General features: G+C 50.4%; 1 long non-coding RNA gene across 1 annotated transcript; it reads right to left on the bottom strand.

Moving 5' to 3' along the window:
- Positions 1 to 829: 829 nt before the first annotated feature.
- Positions 830 to 15,728, bottom strand: LOC135174489 (uncharacterized). Its single transcript, XR_010301939.1, has 4 exons — positions 15,471 to 15,728; positions 5,326 to 5,749; positions 1,377 to 1,561; positions 830 to 1,225 (listed from the first exon to the last, which is right to left on the bottom strand). It is a non-coding gene; the product is annotated as an uncharacterized LOC135174489 (long non-coding RNA).
- Positions 15,729 to 15,762: the final 34 nt, after the last annotated feature.

The following is a 15,762-nucleotide window of genomic DNA, read 5'->3' as shown; positions in this document are numbered from 1 at the left end:
CAGCCTGGAGAAGAGAAGGCCAAGGGGCAACCTCACTGCTCTCCACAAGTCCCTGAAAGGAGACTGGAGTGAGGTGAGGGCAATCTCATCTCCCTGATACCATGTGACAGACCAAGAAGAAATGGTCTGAAATTGTGCCAGAAGAAGTTCAGGCTGGATATTAGGAACAATTTCTTTACTGAAAGGGTGTCCAAGTTTTGGAACAGGCTGCCCAGGAAGGTGCAAGAGTCACCATCTCTGGAGACACTCAAGAAACCTGTGGACATGGCACTTTGGGACATGATTTCATTGACATGGTGGTCTTAAGCTGAGGGTTTGACTTGGTGATCCTGCAGGTCTTTTCCAAAGCAAACAATTGTGTAAGTCTGTACCTACAGAAGACAGACACAAGGGAATGGCACCACCTCATTGCTTGCAGAGTCTCATGTATGGGTCTGAACTGCAGCACCACTCAAGAGAAAGGATTTCATAGTCACTCCTCTTTCATTTTGTGATTTTCTGCACTAAAAAAGTCAACTTAAGACAGGAGATAGGTTACTTTTTGATCTGGCTTAACTAGTTCACCTATCATTTATCTTGGACTACTCATCAGCTTGTGCTTGAAACAGTTCCAGTCTGTTCCACATTAAACCAGAACCGAGGTAATGTTCATCTTGTGCTCACCTCACAAGCCTGAGTAGTTAACAGACTTATTTCATCCTTCTAGTAAGGGCTCCCTGATGTTCATTTGCTCTCTACCTGCACACATGCATTTGTATCTAAGCCATACAAAGGCTGAGGTTGAAAGGAGCAGATGATAGATTCATCATAGCACATCTAAGCTGGCAACAAGTAAATGAATGTTATGGTTTAATGAGCTTGCAGTTTCATTGCAAACAAGCACAGCTGAGCTGGCTTAGCTCTTGGCTAAGAATTGCCACTTTTGGGGAGGTTTTATTACACAGGCACAGGTTTATTGAAAATGAAGTCAAAATGGAGACTTGCAAAGTTAAGAGTGATTAAGATAAGCAGTAAGTGAAAGGAAACACAGAGTCACAGAACAGCTAAGCCATGAAATAACTGCTAGAAGAAACATAATTCAGACATGATTTTAAACCAGACAGAAACTCCTGAGGCAGCAGCCAATAAATCCAAGGGGCTACAAGTTCAAAAGCCAACTCTGTCTATATGATTCAAAGACTTCATCCTGTCCAGTATCAGCAGCACACAGTATTTATGCAATCACCTGGCCAAAGGGTTAAGGCAATAAATAGTGACAAGCTTGCACAGCCAATAGAGTGAGAAATACAGCCTCAGCTTTGCCCTTCCACACGTGCCTGTGAGTCTCACCAACGGCAGGCAGGGCCAGAGGCTTGCATCTGCTGCCAAAAGCTTACCTGCAGCCACTCATTATCCAAAAGGCTTTTGAATCCTTTTCCCTCGTTGCTATGCAGGTCTCCACCTCAGCAGGCATAACTGGACACAGCCACTTCCTTAGGCAGCCCAGAGAGCTGCTGCTGGCACTTATGGGGCAGCGATATTTGGTGACAATTGGGTTTGGCATGGGAAGGAGGTTGGTACCCTGAAACACATCAGAAATGGTTCTGCACTGGACCAGCCACAGAAGGATGTTCAGCACACAGCTGAGAGTCAGGGCCTTAGATGCCCAACATCTCCTTTCTTCGCCGTGTAAGCGCTGCACAGGTGTAGAGAATCACAGAGTGACAGAACCGCTGCACTCAGCAGAGACCTGTGAGATCCAACTGCTGCCCACACCTCACAGCTGCACCACTACTGCTAAGCTACTACCACTAGGCCATGGCACTCAGCACCACATCCATGCATCTGCTAAGTACCTCTAGGGATGGTGAACTCACCTTCTCCCTGGGCAGCCTACTCCAGTGCTAGAGAAGCCTTTCTGTGAAGAAATGTCTCCTAATGGCCACTCTGAATGTCCAATGGTAGTTTTCTCAGCACAGAGCATCCAAGAACTCATGGATGGCTGAACCACTGCAAACCTCAGCTGTGACATGATGGGCACCTATGTGGTTATGAGGGCCAAAGGGCTCATAGCCTGTGCATTAGAGCTGCCTGCAGCCTCATGGCAGTTGCACTAATTAAGGAGCATTCTGTCACCAGTGAGAACAAACCAAAAGAGGAAGCTGCTTCACTTCTAAAACCAGATAAGGAGAACTATTTCTTTGTCCCAGTTGTTTGTGGATGATGTCAGTGAAATACAACTGCTGAAAGATTTTATCTTCTCCATAGTTCCCAAGTTGATACTTTCATAGAATCAACCAGGTTGGAAGAGACCTCCAACCTCATCCAATCCAACCCAGCACCCAGCCCTAGCCAGGCAACCAGACCATGGCACTGAGTGTCTCATCCAAGCTTTTCTTCAACACCTCCAGGCACAGCAACTCCACCACCTCCCTGGGCAGCCCATGCCAATGCCAATCACTCTCTCTGCCAACAACTTCCTCCTAGCATCCAGCCTAGACCTCCCCTGGCACAATTGACACCGTGTCCCCTTCTTCTGCTGCTGCTTGCCTGGCAGCAGAGCCCAAACCCCACCTGGCTACAGCCTCCCTTCAGGTAGTTGTAGACAGCAATGAGGTCAGCCCTGAGCCTCCTCTTCTCCAGGCCAAACACCCCCAGCTCCCTCAGCCTCTCCTCACAGGGCTGTGCTCCAAGCCCCTCACCAGCTTTGTGTCCTTCTCTGGACACCTTCCAGCACCTCAACATCTCTCCTGAATTGCAGAGCTCAGAACTGGACACAGCACTCAAGGTGTGGCCTGAGCAGTGCTGAGCACAGGGGCAGAATAACCTCCCTTGTCCTGCTGGCCACACTGCTCCTGATGCAGGCCAGGATGCCATTGGCTCTCTTGGCCACCTGGGCACACTGCTGGCTCATGTTCAGCTACTCTCCACCAGTACCCTCAGGCCCCTTCTTCCTTTAGGAGGTTCCATAACTACAGACTGTGATTTTTTTTTCACCAGGGTTGCATCAGGGTAGCAGAAACAAAATGGTATTTCTGTCTGCCAAGAAGCAACCCCTCAGCCCTTTCAGATACAACATGTGACCATTTCAGGATCTTGGTGGTCCTTTCCAAGCACAGTGACTCATAGTGATGAGATGTTGTGGTGAGGGATTTGGTTTGGCCAAGGGCTTGTCCCAGTGAAACTAAGGACTGCACTCGATGGGCTTGAGGGTCTTTTCCAATCTAAGCCATTCTGTGATGCTGTGACTCACCTCAGCTACGGCTACTGTACCATTAGCACACTTTGTCTGAAGCTGCAGATGCTGACAGCAGGATCCTGAGAGGCAACAGTGCCCAATAGAGCAACTCCTTAAAATTAGACTAACTTTGGCAAAGAAAAAATTCTAATCCAATTCTCAGGACTAGAGCCAAGCTTTAGGACAGACATCATCTTGCTGCATAGGGTGGGAAAAGAACATTCATAATAAACTCTGCCTTCCAAGAGCTGCTAAGAGAAATGTTTGTGACAGGAAACTTCAGGATGAAGTAATAAATTAAAATGAACCTAGAAGGGCAGGAGAGGAAATAAACCACCCCCAAGTAGAGTAGGGGCAAATTCTATGCCTAAAGAAGCAAACACTCATTATAGATTCTTTAAAGATGTTCCTTTGGAAGAAAGACAACCCTGTGAGAGGTCAGAGAAGCCAAGAAACATACTCCCTGCCCAAAAAGAGCCTGGATTTGTATAAAGGGCTTTGGTATGGTCTCCAGAAGAGACCACTGGAATCATTTAGTCTCATCACCTGGCTAAAAAGAGTCAATTTCACCACTCACTTGTGCATACAAACTACAGGTTGCTGTTGGACATAGACTCTCTCTAGAGAGAAAGCAATGCCTACCTTGAAGACTCTGGGTGAGGGAAAGCCAACCACGCTCCCTAGGTAAGCTGCAGCTGGTATTGTTCTCATGTCATGTACCCAGACCTCAGCAAAACCTCTGACACCATCTGCCACACAAGCTCCTGGCAAAGCTGGCAGCTCATGGCTGGGACAGATTCACTCTGGCATGGGTCAAGAACTGGCTGGAGGGCTGGGCTCAGAAAGCAGTGGTGAATAGTGCCACATCCAGTTGGCAGCTGTCACCAGTGGTGTGCCCCAAGGATCAATCCTGGGCCCAGTTCTCTTCAATATCTTTATTGATGATCTGGATGAGGAGATTGAGTCCAGAATCAGTAAGTTTGCAGATGACACCAAGCTAGGAGCAGGTGTCAAGCTAGGTCCCTGCAGAGGGACCACACTGGCTGGATGGGTGGGCAGAGGCCAATGGGATGAGATTGAACAAGGCCAAGTGCAGGGTTCTGCACTTTGGCCACAACAACCCCAAGCAGTGCTACAGGCTGGGGACAGAGTGGCTGAGAGCAGCAGGAGGAAAGGGACCTGGGGGTACTGATAGAGAGTAGGCTGAGAGAATTTGGGTGCTTTAGTCTGGAAAAAAGCAGACTGGGGGAGGAGTTTCATAACTGCTTATAAACACTTAAAGGGTGGGTGCCAGGAGGGTGGTACCAGTCTGCTTTCACTGGTGCCCAGTGACAGGACAAGGGCCAAGAGGCAGAAACTAGAACATATGTGTGCTCCTCTTCTGAACATCAGGATGATCTTTAACTTAAGGCTGACAGAGCTGTGAGGAGGCTCCATCTCTGGAGACATTACAGTCCTGCTGTGTGACCTTCTCTAGCTGAACCTGCCTTGACACGGGAGCTGGACTTGATCTCCAGAGATCATTTCCAACCCCTGTCATTCTGTTACAATGTGGCCTACAGATCGAGGGAGGTGATTCTCTCCCTCTGCTCTGATCTGCTGAGACCCCACCTGGAGTACTGCATCCAGTTCTGGAGCCCTCATTACAAGAAGGATGTGGATGTGCTGGAGCATGCCCAGAGAAGAGTCATGAGGATGCTCAGAGGGCTGAAGCAGCTCTGCTGTAAGGACAGACTGAAAGAGTTGGGGCTGTTCAGGCTGGAGAAGAGAAGGCCATGAGGTGACCTTATTGTGACCTTCCAGTACCTGAAGGGGCCTACAAAAAGTCTGTGGAGGGACTTTTTAGGCTGTCAGGGAGTGACAGGACTAGGGGGAATGGAGCAGAGCTGGAGATGGGTAAGTTCAGACTGGATGTGCAGGGGAAGTTGTTCAGCATTAGAGTGGTGAGAGGCTGGAATGGGTTGCCCAGGGAGGTGGTTGAGGGCCCACGGCTGGAGGTGGTTAAGGCCAGGCTGATGTAGGGTAGGGTGTCCCTGGGCATGGCAGGGGGCTTGGAACTAGATGATCCTTGTGGTCTCTTCCAACCCTGACTGATTCTATGTACCTACCTCAAAGAGAAAAGCCTGGCAGCACTGCTCACTGCATTCCTTCTTAGCACTGCTGCTGGTCTTGTCTTGCTGCAGCAGCTTGCACACATCTCACTGCATGCACTGCTGCCTGCACATCCCAAAGAGCTACAAGAAAGATGTTAAGGTTGCTGTGAACAAAATACAAGTGGGAGCACACAGATTCAGGCACCTGAAGAAACAGCAGAACCATGATTACAAGAAAACTTCTCTGTGGATAATGAAGAACTTCCCTCTCAGGAGCACAGCTGAGGAGATCACTGGTCTGTTCAGATCAGACAAGCTGCACTCTGGGCAGAGCACAGCACTCCTGACCTTCCAGTGGAGGATGCTGAGGATGGCAGCAAAGCCAGCACAGGAGGGCACACACACCATTCCTTCTCCATACACAAGAGACAGGTGTTTCCTGTAAGGAACAGAAGATTGAAGGAGAGGGAGGCAAGCAAAATGCTGAGGCAAAGCACCACCCTCTGCCAACTGCCGGCTCAGGAACAATGTCAAAGTCTGGTTTAAGCAGTGCAGAAGCAGCCCAGAAACAAGACCAGGACTTGACCTCCAGCTTTAAGCATATCTTAGGAAGAAATTCTTTACACAGAGGGTGGTGAGGCACTGGAACAGGTTTCCCAGGGAGGCTGTGGATGCTCCCTCCCTGGAAGCATACGAGGCCAGGTTGCATGAGGTCTTGAAGCAACCTGATCTAGCAGGAGGTGTCCCTGCCCTTGGCAGAGCAGGTAGGAACCAGATGCTCTTTAAGGTCCCTTCCAACTAAAACTGTTCTAGGATTCTGTGATCCATTCCACCCTGTGTTAGACACAAACAGCCCCACAGAGAGCCCCTGGGCAGACATCCAAACGCTTGTGAGTGCTAGGGAAATGTATGGGAATGAGAGTGACTGAGAATGGATGTGAGCCACGGATGCTGCCTTCAGCAGTGCGCTGCAGGTCACCACCTGTTGCCAAGGGACACCACATGGACTCCAGATGACTCAATGTGAATCCCACCAGAGACCTTTATTGCTCGTTCTGACGTCATATCTATAGACTTGAGCACAGAGCACACATCTACACATTAGCACCACCTAGGCAAGCACAACCCAGTCTTTGACACACAACACCTTGTTTTGCTCATTAACCAGGTGTCCACTATCTCTCCTCTCCCGTGGGAGGCATCCTGAAGCCACAGGAGCCAAGGTGGAAATGCTCCTCAACATCTCCAAAGCCACTATCTCCACCACCTCCCTGGTCAGCCTGTTCCAATGCCTGACCACTCTTGCAGGAAAGACTTCTCCTTATCTCCAAGCTAAACCTCCCCAGCACAATTGCAGGCCACTTCCTCTTGTTCTGTCACCTGGTACTGGGGAGAAGAGACTGAGCCCCTTCTAATTGCAATCTCCTTTCAGGGATGTAGTTGTAGAAAGCAATGAAGTCTCCACTCAGCCTCCTCTTCTCAACACCAAACAAGCTGCTCCTCACAAGTCCTGTTCTCTAAGTAGCAAGCAGATCCTAAGACTTGTTCTGTTAGTAGTAAGCAGGCTCACTCCTCTGACTAACTAGTACTGAGCAGTGTCAGCAACCAGCCAAGGCCCAAGAGACCACAGTGTCATATTTCAGCCTCTATTTCCACACGACTAAGACTGCAGGCTGGTGTAATGCTTGTTTCAGTCCTTTGGCTCACAGGAAGGCAGGAAAGCAGAACAAAGCAATGTCTTTCAGTCTACATCTCTGTCCTCACAAAACCACTGAGAGGCTAACAGCAAAAGGCAGCTCTGCTGTCATTAGACAACCTCTGCAGCTCTTCATGAGGCTGCACAGAAAGTTTTAGCCAGGATAATCATTCAAGTCAGATCTACAGACTGCTACAGGATCTACAGGAGATAGATTTATCTGCCCTCATTTCTCTTTTCTCCAGTTTTTAAGGTCCAATATACATTAAACCATCTCAGGAATAAACCTGTCACCTCTAGGACCTCACTTGACACAGTTTTTTCACAGGCTCACAGGATGTTAGGGCTTGGAAGGGACACAAGGAGCTCATCGAGTCCAACCCCCCTGCCAGAGCAGGACAATCCTGTCTAACACAGAGCACAGAGGAGCACATCCAGACAGGCCTTGAAAGTCTCAAGAGAAGGAGACTCCATGACCTCTCTAGGAAGCCTATGCCAGTGCTCTGTGGTCCCTTCCTTCTTGTTCCAGGCTGCAGTTCTGTGCTGCCTTTCCCATTTAACTTGCTTCCCTACAGGCCAGCTTAAAGCATAGCTGCTTAAATACAGGCAGCTTCAGAAGAAACCTTGGAAGCAGTTCAGAAGCAATCTTTCTGCTGCAGCATTTTGCTAGCAATTGAAGATTTCAAACCTTCTCCCTATTCTGGATATATATGGTGCATCACCATTCTTGTTCAGACTGCATTGTGGGGTCAGAAGAATCCCTTATGTGCCCCATTTATTGCATCCAAATCACAGGAGGTGGAGGACTCAGCAAGCAGGAACTGAACTGAATTTGGGAATACTCAGAGCAGATGTGCTTCAGCTGCTGATTAGGTTGAGTCCTAGAACCCACAGCAGTGGTAGCCCAAGGTATGCCTCCAAAACATTACACATCTTGGAACCTCATCACAAACTGCTTTACTCTACAAACAGATCTACTTCTTCAGCATCCTACTGCATGCTAGCATGGGGACAGCCAGACAACCCCCACTCTGTTTTCTGGCTTGCAAGTCATTCTCCTTTCATACTTTTGCCACTTTGAAAGAGAAGGAGGCTATTCAAAGGCTGTCCTCATTTCCTTTTTGCCTGACAGAGACAGGCAATATCTCATCTACTCCTGGATACTACATTATGGGCTATGAAATATTAGATTTTATTCTTTTCCTCACCAGGAAAATACTCCTGCAGAGCATTTGGAAAGAGAAATAAGGCTGCTTTCCTCTCACTAAAATAATTCATAGCAATGGAGCACCAGTCACAGAATCAACCAGGCTGGAAGAGACCTCCAAGCTCAGCCAGTCCAACCTAGCACCCAGCCCTGGCCAATCAACCAGACCACGGCACTAAGTGCCTCATGCAGGCTTTGCTTCAACACCTCTAGGAACGACGACTCCATCACCTCCCTGGGCAGCCCATTCCAATGCCAATCACTCTCTCTGGGAAGAGCTTCTTCCTAACATCCAGCCTAGACCTGCCCCAACACAACTGGAAACTGTGTCCCCTTGTTCTGCTGCTGGTTGCCTGGAAGAAGAGACCAACCCCACCTGGCTACAGCCTCCCTTCAGGTAGTTGTAAACAGCAATGAGCTCTGCCCTGAGCCTCCTCTTCTCCAGGCTGCACAACCCCAGTTCTAACAGCCCAGTTTGGGTGCACACCAGGACATAGGCAAAGTGTCCAAACCTCAAGGTTCCAAGCAGTGACTGACTCTCAAAGAAACATGCATCAAGAGGAGTAAGACCTTGACAAGCTCTACAGAAGACAGCTCATAAAATCTGTGACATGTGAAATGCTTTCAGTATTTCTCCCTTAACATGGCAAAAATGCCACAGCCAACAGAAATTGTAAATGAAATAGCAGCTACAGCAACCATGTGAAGCTCATCTGTAACCTCTCTGCTCTTGAGTCACTGTTGGGAATCACGTTCGGTGGAGCGCTATGGGAAGATGACTCTTTGTTCACCAATATGGTTAGATGGTCAAATCCCCTTTATTTCCGTGATACAGTGACTTATATGCATTCTAGCAAGAGGCGTGCTCAGCTTAAGATTGGTTACAGTCAGAGGGTCCAGAGTTACATGTAAGGTGTGCATAGGTTAACTTATCACAACATTCTAAGGGTCAGCCTTCCAGACCACCCACTCCAGCCCCCTTGGTTATCTAGTCTCTGCCCACTGCAGCTGTGTGTGGGGTGCTCAGTTGTTTACATCTCGATTTCCTAGCCCCGCCGGGAACCAAGGACGTTCTCAGCGCCAGTTACCCATGTTTATGACTTTATGTCCTCGACTGGTGAGAAATTCTTCCACAATTCCCTCTTTTTCTTTTGAGCAACCCACACCTGGCTAACTACCTTAGTTAAGCTCTTCTTAACGCAAGCAAAGATAATACAAGCGAATAGCAAAACTATTATGAAAATAACAAACAGCCGTAAGCCTTCTCCTAATAAACTACTTAACCACCCCGGGATTGTCCCAAACAGGTTCTGCAACCAGTCATCAAAAATCGATGTTTCCTTCTTGATCTTATCAATATGGCCTTTCAACCAGGTTATACCCTTATGAATGGACTCACCATGATCTGATAAATTCAAACAACACATCCCTTCGAAGTCCTGGCAGCCATGTCCTTGGGCTAGCAAAAGAAAATCAACGGTTGCTCGATTTTGCAATAGGGCATGACGAAGGCTATTTTGATCAACCAATAGTTGTCCTAAAACCTTTGTGGTGACATTGGCTTGTTTTGCTGACCAACACGCGAGTCTCTCTAGCTGTACTAATGCTTTTCCAGCTGCTCCTCCTGGTAGAAATACAGCTAAGGCAACACGAGCAGCTGTGGATAACAATTGAACGTTGTCATTGCAATTAGGACTCAATTTTAAAGATCGCTTAGACCGGTGTCTGGCTAGGTCCCTGAGCTGACTAAGATGAGGGGCAAACATTGTCAGTTTACCCAGATAACATGGACCTCCATAAACGTTCTTTGGTATGCCTTGCCAGGCTCTATCACCACAAATAAGGAACACATCAGTGGGAAGTGCCTTAGCGGTTCTGTTGTTCCACAACAGATGACCTCGGCCCCTTCTTGATGCTTTAACACCATAACACCAATTGTTTGCTCCAAAAGCACCTAAGGGTCTAACATGGGCCTTGTCACTGTCGTTTGAACCGCAGTGTCCGCCCTCATTGCTAAGGAAGTTATCATAGGCTGTTTAACACAGCCTGAATGGTGCAGCTACAAAAGGAATAAACCTGTTAGAGCTTTCATCAGTAGCATTAGTCTGGCAAGCTAACAACCCAAGCTTAGCTAACAATCCCAAAAGCTATTTCTGCAAGCGACAGTAAGTCATTCGTTCAGAAACCCAAAAGTGCAGACGAACATCACAGTCACAGGAGAGTGCAGGTGTGCCACGTCTGCGCTGGCTCTGTGTGGCAGTCGACGCTGCAGACTCGCAGATCACTCAGCTGTCGAGTATTCTTCTCAGACTCCCATAGTTCTGGGTTCACTCGATGTTCTCATTGCACTCCTTAGCTATGAGCTGTGTCTGACTATTGTGCTTAAGAACTACAGACCTCTAAATACAATACAAAGATATGCCCTAGATGTTACTATCAGGCTATTCTACTTAGGCCTTTTCCCACAGTTCTTCATCTGCTTTTAGAATTTAGGGCAATGTTTTTTTATCTCTTGCAGGGCCCTTGCAAGAGAAAAAAGTCACATTGCCATCTTATGCCAATTTGAGTGGGCTTTGGCCTTTACAAAGCTGTTAAACTGAACCTATTCCATTAAACCACAATCACTGAAAACTCATAAAAATACCCAAATTCATTAGCCATGGTCCAGACCTTAAAGATCCATACAAATACAATCATCATGTCAGTGCTTCTTTCAAGTCCTTTCACAGTTCTGCCATCTGAGCAAGACTTCTGCTCACTTTAGGGAAAAAACAGGTTGGTCATAATCAGGTTGGTCTTCATCAAGGCCTGTGAAGATAAATGGTCAAACACAAGCAGATGCAAGAACAAATGCAGACACATCCATTGCCTAGGCTAGCAGATCCACTGGCCTAGTCTGTATGCTGTGATTAGAAAAATCCCGAAAAGGAAAATATTTCTTCTGCTATCCTACTGTCCTCTAACCCATTTTCCCCTTTTCAATAATGCCTAGATATACCCAAGAAAAACATCCCATAACATCCTTATGTCCTAAGTTCCCAAAACTACAACCCTTAGTCTTAACTTATCTTACCCTAAATATCTATCAGCTATAGGAACTTCAAGAAAAGCAAAGAAAACCCAAGAAGATAACAATACCATGGTATTCTCAGAAAAGGGAAAAGTCAGAATTGTCACAAGGCTCATTTCATTGCAATTAGCAGCTGTTCCAGTAAGCTTCTATGCTAGTCCTGTCTTTATCTGTTATTGGGGAAAGGAGCTGACTGGCATTAGCCTACAAGCTCTATCATTCCCTGCTCCTAGTCCAGAATCTGGTTAGTGACTTGCAATGTGGATCTCAGTGCCTACACCCTCGCTGTGAGAGGCAATGCATCTGAGTTCTAGTCTGTCCTGCTTGGTGCCTTCCGTGTCTGTATAAGTTTCCACCCATGGTCAGTGGCACTGGCATCTCTGCTATGTCCTAGCAATCTCCCTCTTTTTCTTTTTGCCACTGAGCAGGGGGTGCAAAAGTCATTGCTGCCTAATCTGTAGAAGGAATTAACCAGTAAGGTGACGGTAAATACCCCAGCCAGGAACTATCAGCTATCATTTCGAATGCAAACTGTTATCATCAGGTGACTAAAAAATACACCTGTGCGTGTCCATGCCTGTAACAGGGGCAAAAATGGTCCTAAGTCATCCTTGTCATTCTTGCCACCATTTCCATAAACTTTCTGACATCTGTCTTCAGTAGCACAGTATCACAGCACCATCAGGGTTGGAAGAGACCTCAGAGATCAACAAGTCCAACCCTTCACCACGGGGCTCAAGGTCAGACCATGGCACCAAGCGCCACGTCCAACCTTGCCTTGAACAGCTCCAGGGCACCAGGGACGGCGACTTTACCACCTCCCCGGGGAGCCCATTCCAGTATCCAATCAGTCCCTCAGTGAAGAGCTCTCTCCTCGCATCTGGTGTTGTCTAAACAGCTTCGAGGCTTCGCTGCCTCCTAGCAGGGAAAAAAAAAATCCGTAAGAGGAGATAACTCCGGCAGAAAAAAAAATCCGTAAAAGAAACAACGGGCGGGGGGGGGGAACGGGGCCCCGCGGGCCCTCCACAGGTGGCAAGAGGGGGGGGAGGAGGAGGCCAGCAGCCGCAGCGCCGCTTTTGTCCTTGGCCCTCCATCTCGCCCAACCCCCAGCTGTTTCAGGTCAGCCACCACTTGCTGTTTTCGTCCGTCTCCCATCCCACTATCGATCCCTGGTACACAACATGAAATCTACTCTGAAAACTCCCAAACTGCCGTCCTCCCTCTCAGGCTCTTCCAGAAAAAAAAAGGCAGAGGTGAAGCTGTGAGCTATCGAACTGCTAATCTCCCTGTAGCTATACAAACGCAAATTGACCAAACTCTGAAACGACTCAAGGAAACCCACAAACTCTTCCCACCCCACCGACCCCCTCAGCATCTCCCTCAGTCCCCCAGCTGTTGAAGACTCGCGGGAGACCCCTCGGCTTTGGGATGCGGTCCGTTGGAGATGGGCGGGCGGGGGGGCGGCGGTGAAGGGGGCGGATCTGAAGACTGTTCCGCCGAGCCGCGGGAAAGGGAGGGTCCCGAGCCGTCCGGTGCGGTCGCGTCTGCCGTCGGTCCATTCTCTCTTTACCGTCCGTTCCTCTGTACCTTCAGTAGCGTCCTTTACCGGCTGAAAACTAAAAGTCCGTGTCCCGTATCGCATGCAGCCATCCGCGGGGACGCGCGGGCTACAGCGGCAGATTCGACACAGTACACACAGCGGCAGGCAGCCGCCCTCCGCGCGGCAGGGCCGAAAACTTTTCCAAGCTGAGAAGCGATTGTAACTGGCTGCCGGCGGGTCGCTGCGGGCAGCCGCCATCATGGGTGTGTCAGTGAGTCGCTACGGGCAGCCGCCATCACGGGTGTGTCAGTGAGTCGCTACGGGCAGCCGCCATCACGGGTGTGGTCTGCATGCCTCGCGGCAAAGTTGTGTGCTCAGAGCGGCTCGCAGGCTCTGCTTCAGTCACAGATGGTACCATAAAGGCAAATCGCCGGCAACCTTGTTGCGAACCGCGTATTGCTCCTGCGGTCAACGTGGCTACAATCGGGTTACCGGGCGCGGCTCCAGTAGGGAGGGAGGGAGGGCGGAGGCGGGGCGGGCGACACGGGTGCCCGCCGGGATCGTACGGCACGCTCATGTTCAACTCCGCCACAGAGCTGGCAACCTTCCCAGCCACGCCTTTAACAGAAGCAGCTCTGCCGAGACCGAAAAACCGAACCACGGAGCCTTCTCTCTTGGGGACGCTCGGGGCGGGGGCGGGGGAGAAACCTGGCGCTGCGCACGCGTCAGAGCTGTTCGGAACGGCCGGCAGAGCTAGGAGAAGTACCAGGAAAGCCACTGCCGCCGTGTGTCTTTCGGCTTCCATCTTTAGTAACGCGCGGAGCACCTCCCGCCGGGCGGGACTTAGCTGGCGGGGCGACTCAAAGTCTGTGCCGTTGCTAAGAACCGCGTCCCACAGTGCGTCTCCGACCTCCCGCTGCACTTCGATCTTAAAATCACGGGAGGCTCTTTACTCGCATGACCCTGCGCATACGCCCGGGCCAGCAGCTCTCAGAGCTCAATGTCCGTCGAACTTCTCTCACGAGATAAATACGCCAGCAAACGCAGTGCCCCAGCAAATCCACTGTGGGCCTTACCTGCCTTACACACGGGCTGTTCACTCCGGAAATGAACGTCCAGACTACTGCCACCTCGGGGCAGCGCTACCCGGCCCAGCGGCACCGAATGACGCTTACTCTCTCCGATACGGAGAACGTCCCACAAGTTGATCGGACCCCTCTGTCTTCGGGCCAACCCTCCGGCCCCCAACGCAGTCTCACCTGCGGCCGGCTTGTGTCCTGACTCTTCTGTTCGAGCGCCAGATGTTGGGAATCATGTTCGGTGGAGCGCTATGGGAAGATGACTCTTTGTTCACCAATATGGTTAGATGGTCAAATCCCCTTTATTTCCGTGATACAGTGACTTATATGCATTCTAGCAAGAGGCGTGCTCAGCTTAAGATTGGTTACAGTCAGAGGGTCCAGAGTTACATGTAAGGTGTGCATAGGTTAACTTATCACAACATTCTAAGGGTCAGCCTTCCAGACCACCCACTCCAGCCCCCTTGGTTATCTAGTCTCTGCCCACTGCAGCTGTGTGTGGGGTGCTCAGTTGTTTACATCTCGATTTCCTAGCCCCGCCGGGAACCAAGGACGTTCTCAGCGCCAGTTACCCATGTTTATGACTTTATGTCCTCGACTGGTGAGAAATTCTTCCACAAGTCACCTCATTATAATTGTGTGAAATTGTGTTCAACAGGAGAAGCCTTTCAAGAAGGGAAGGACAAACATTAGGTTTGCCTTCAGAAAGAAGGCAGCCAAGAAAGGATCGGTCCCTTTGGCCAGCTCTCCCCCTAGGGCAATTGTGGCACAGAGGAGCAAGAGTTCCCTTTTGTATCCCTGCTCCACGCCGTTTAGCAGCCATCAAAGAGCAGTTGCCAAAGAATCCTTCAGAAGAGGCCAAGCACAGGAGGCAACATCCTCCTAATGGCTGGAGACAATCAGACAGTGAATCACCGAGCTGCCTGCAGCCAGCTGAAGAAAGCCTCCTCAAGAGCCCTTGGCCGCCCTGCGGGACAGCAAACGCTGCTGCTCTGCAGGACCCACGCTGCTGGGCAGCTTCCTTCAACAGCCTGCTCCTGGGACAGAGGCAGAGCAGCAGAGAATGGGCTGGGTCGGAAGGGACCTTCAGGATCAGCCAGTTCCAGCCTCTTGCCATGGGCAGCGACACCTCCCACCGGCACAGCTCGCTCAGACCTTGAGCCCCTCCAGGCAGGAGGCAGCCACAACCTCCCCTGGCAACCTGTGCCAGCCTCTGCCCACCCTCACTGCCAAGGATTCCTTCCTCACCTCCACTCTCACGCTCCCCTCTGCCAGCTCAGAGCCACTGTCCCTCATCCTGGCGCTCCCAGCCCTTGTCACAGGTCCCTCCCCAGCTCCTCTGGAGCCCTTCAGGCACTGCAAGGCTGCTCTAAGGTCTCCCTGGAGCCTTCCCTTCTGCAGGCTGCACAGCCCCAGCTCCCCCAGCCTGGCCCCGCAGGGGAGGCTCTGCAGCCCTCCCCTCACCCGGGTGGCCTCCTCTGGACCCTCTCAGCAGTTCCAGGTCCTCCCTGGGCCGGGCACAGCAGCACTGGAGGCAGTGCTGCAGGTGGAGCCAGGTAGATACTCACAGAGCAGCCGTGGGCTGGCAGGGAGAGGAGCCAGAAAAGGGCCCGGGCTCAGCACTGCTCTCATCTGCTGCTGCCAGGAGAGTGCCAGCCCTGAGCCTCGCTCGGTGCCAGTCCCCTGCAGCCTCTGCCTTGGCTCCCCTCCCTTTCCTGTCTCCTGGTAAGAGACTGAAGGCAGCAGAGGCAGCTGGGGGAGCTCAGCCCTTGCACCAAACCGTTTCCCCAGCCCCGGTAATTAAGGGCGGGTTACGCTAATGAGGGAGCCTGAGACCGTGGGGTCTCCCTGGGGCCGGAG

The sequence above is a fragment of the Pogoniulus pusillus genome, unplaced genomic scaffold, assembly GCF_015220805.1.
Source record: "Pogoniulus pusillus isolate bPogPus1 unplaced genomic scaffold, bPogPus1.pri scaffold_66_arrow_ctg1, whole genome shotgun sequence".
Classification (NCBI taxonomy): domain Eukaryota; kingdom Metazoa; phylum Chordata; class Aves; order Piciformes; family Lybiidae; genus Pogoniulus; species Pogoniulus pusillus.
Note: the sequence above shows the minus strand (reverse complement) of the source record. Positions and strands in the feature narration are given on the sequence as shown.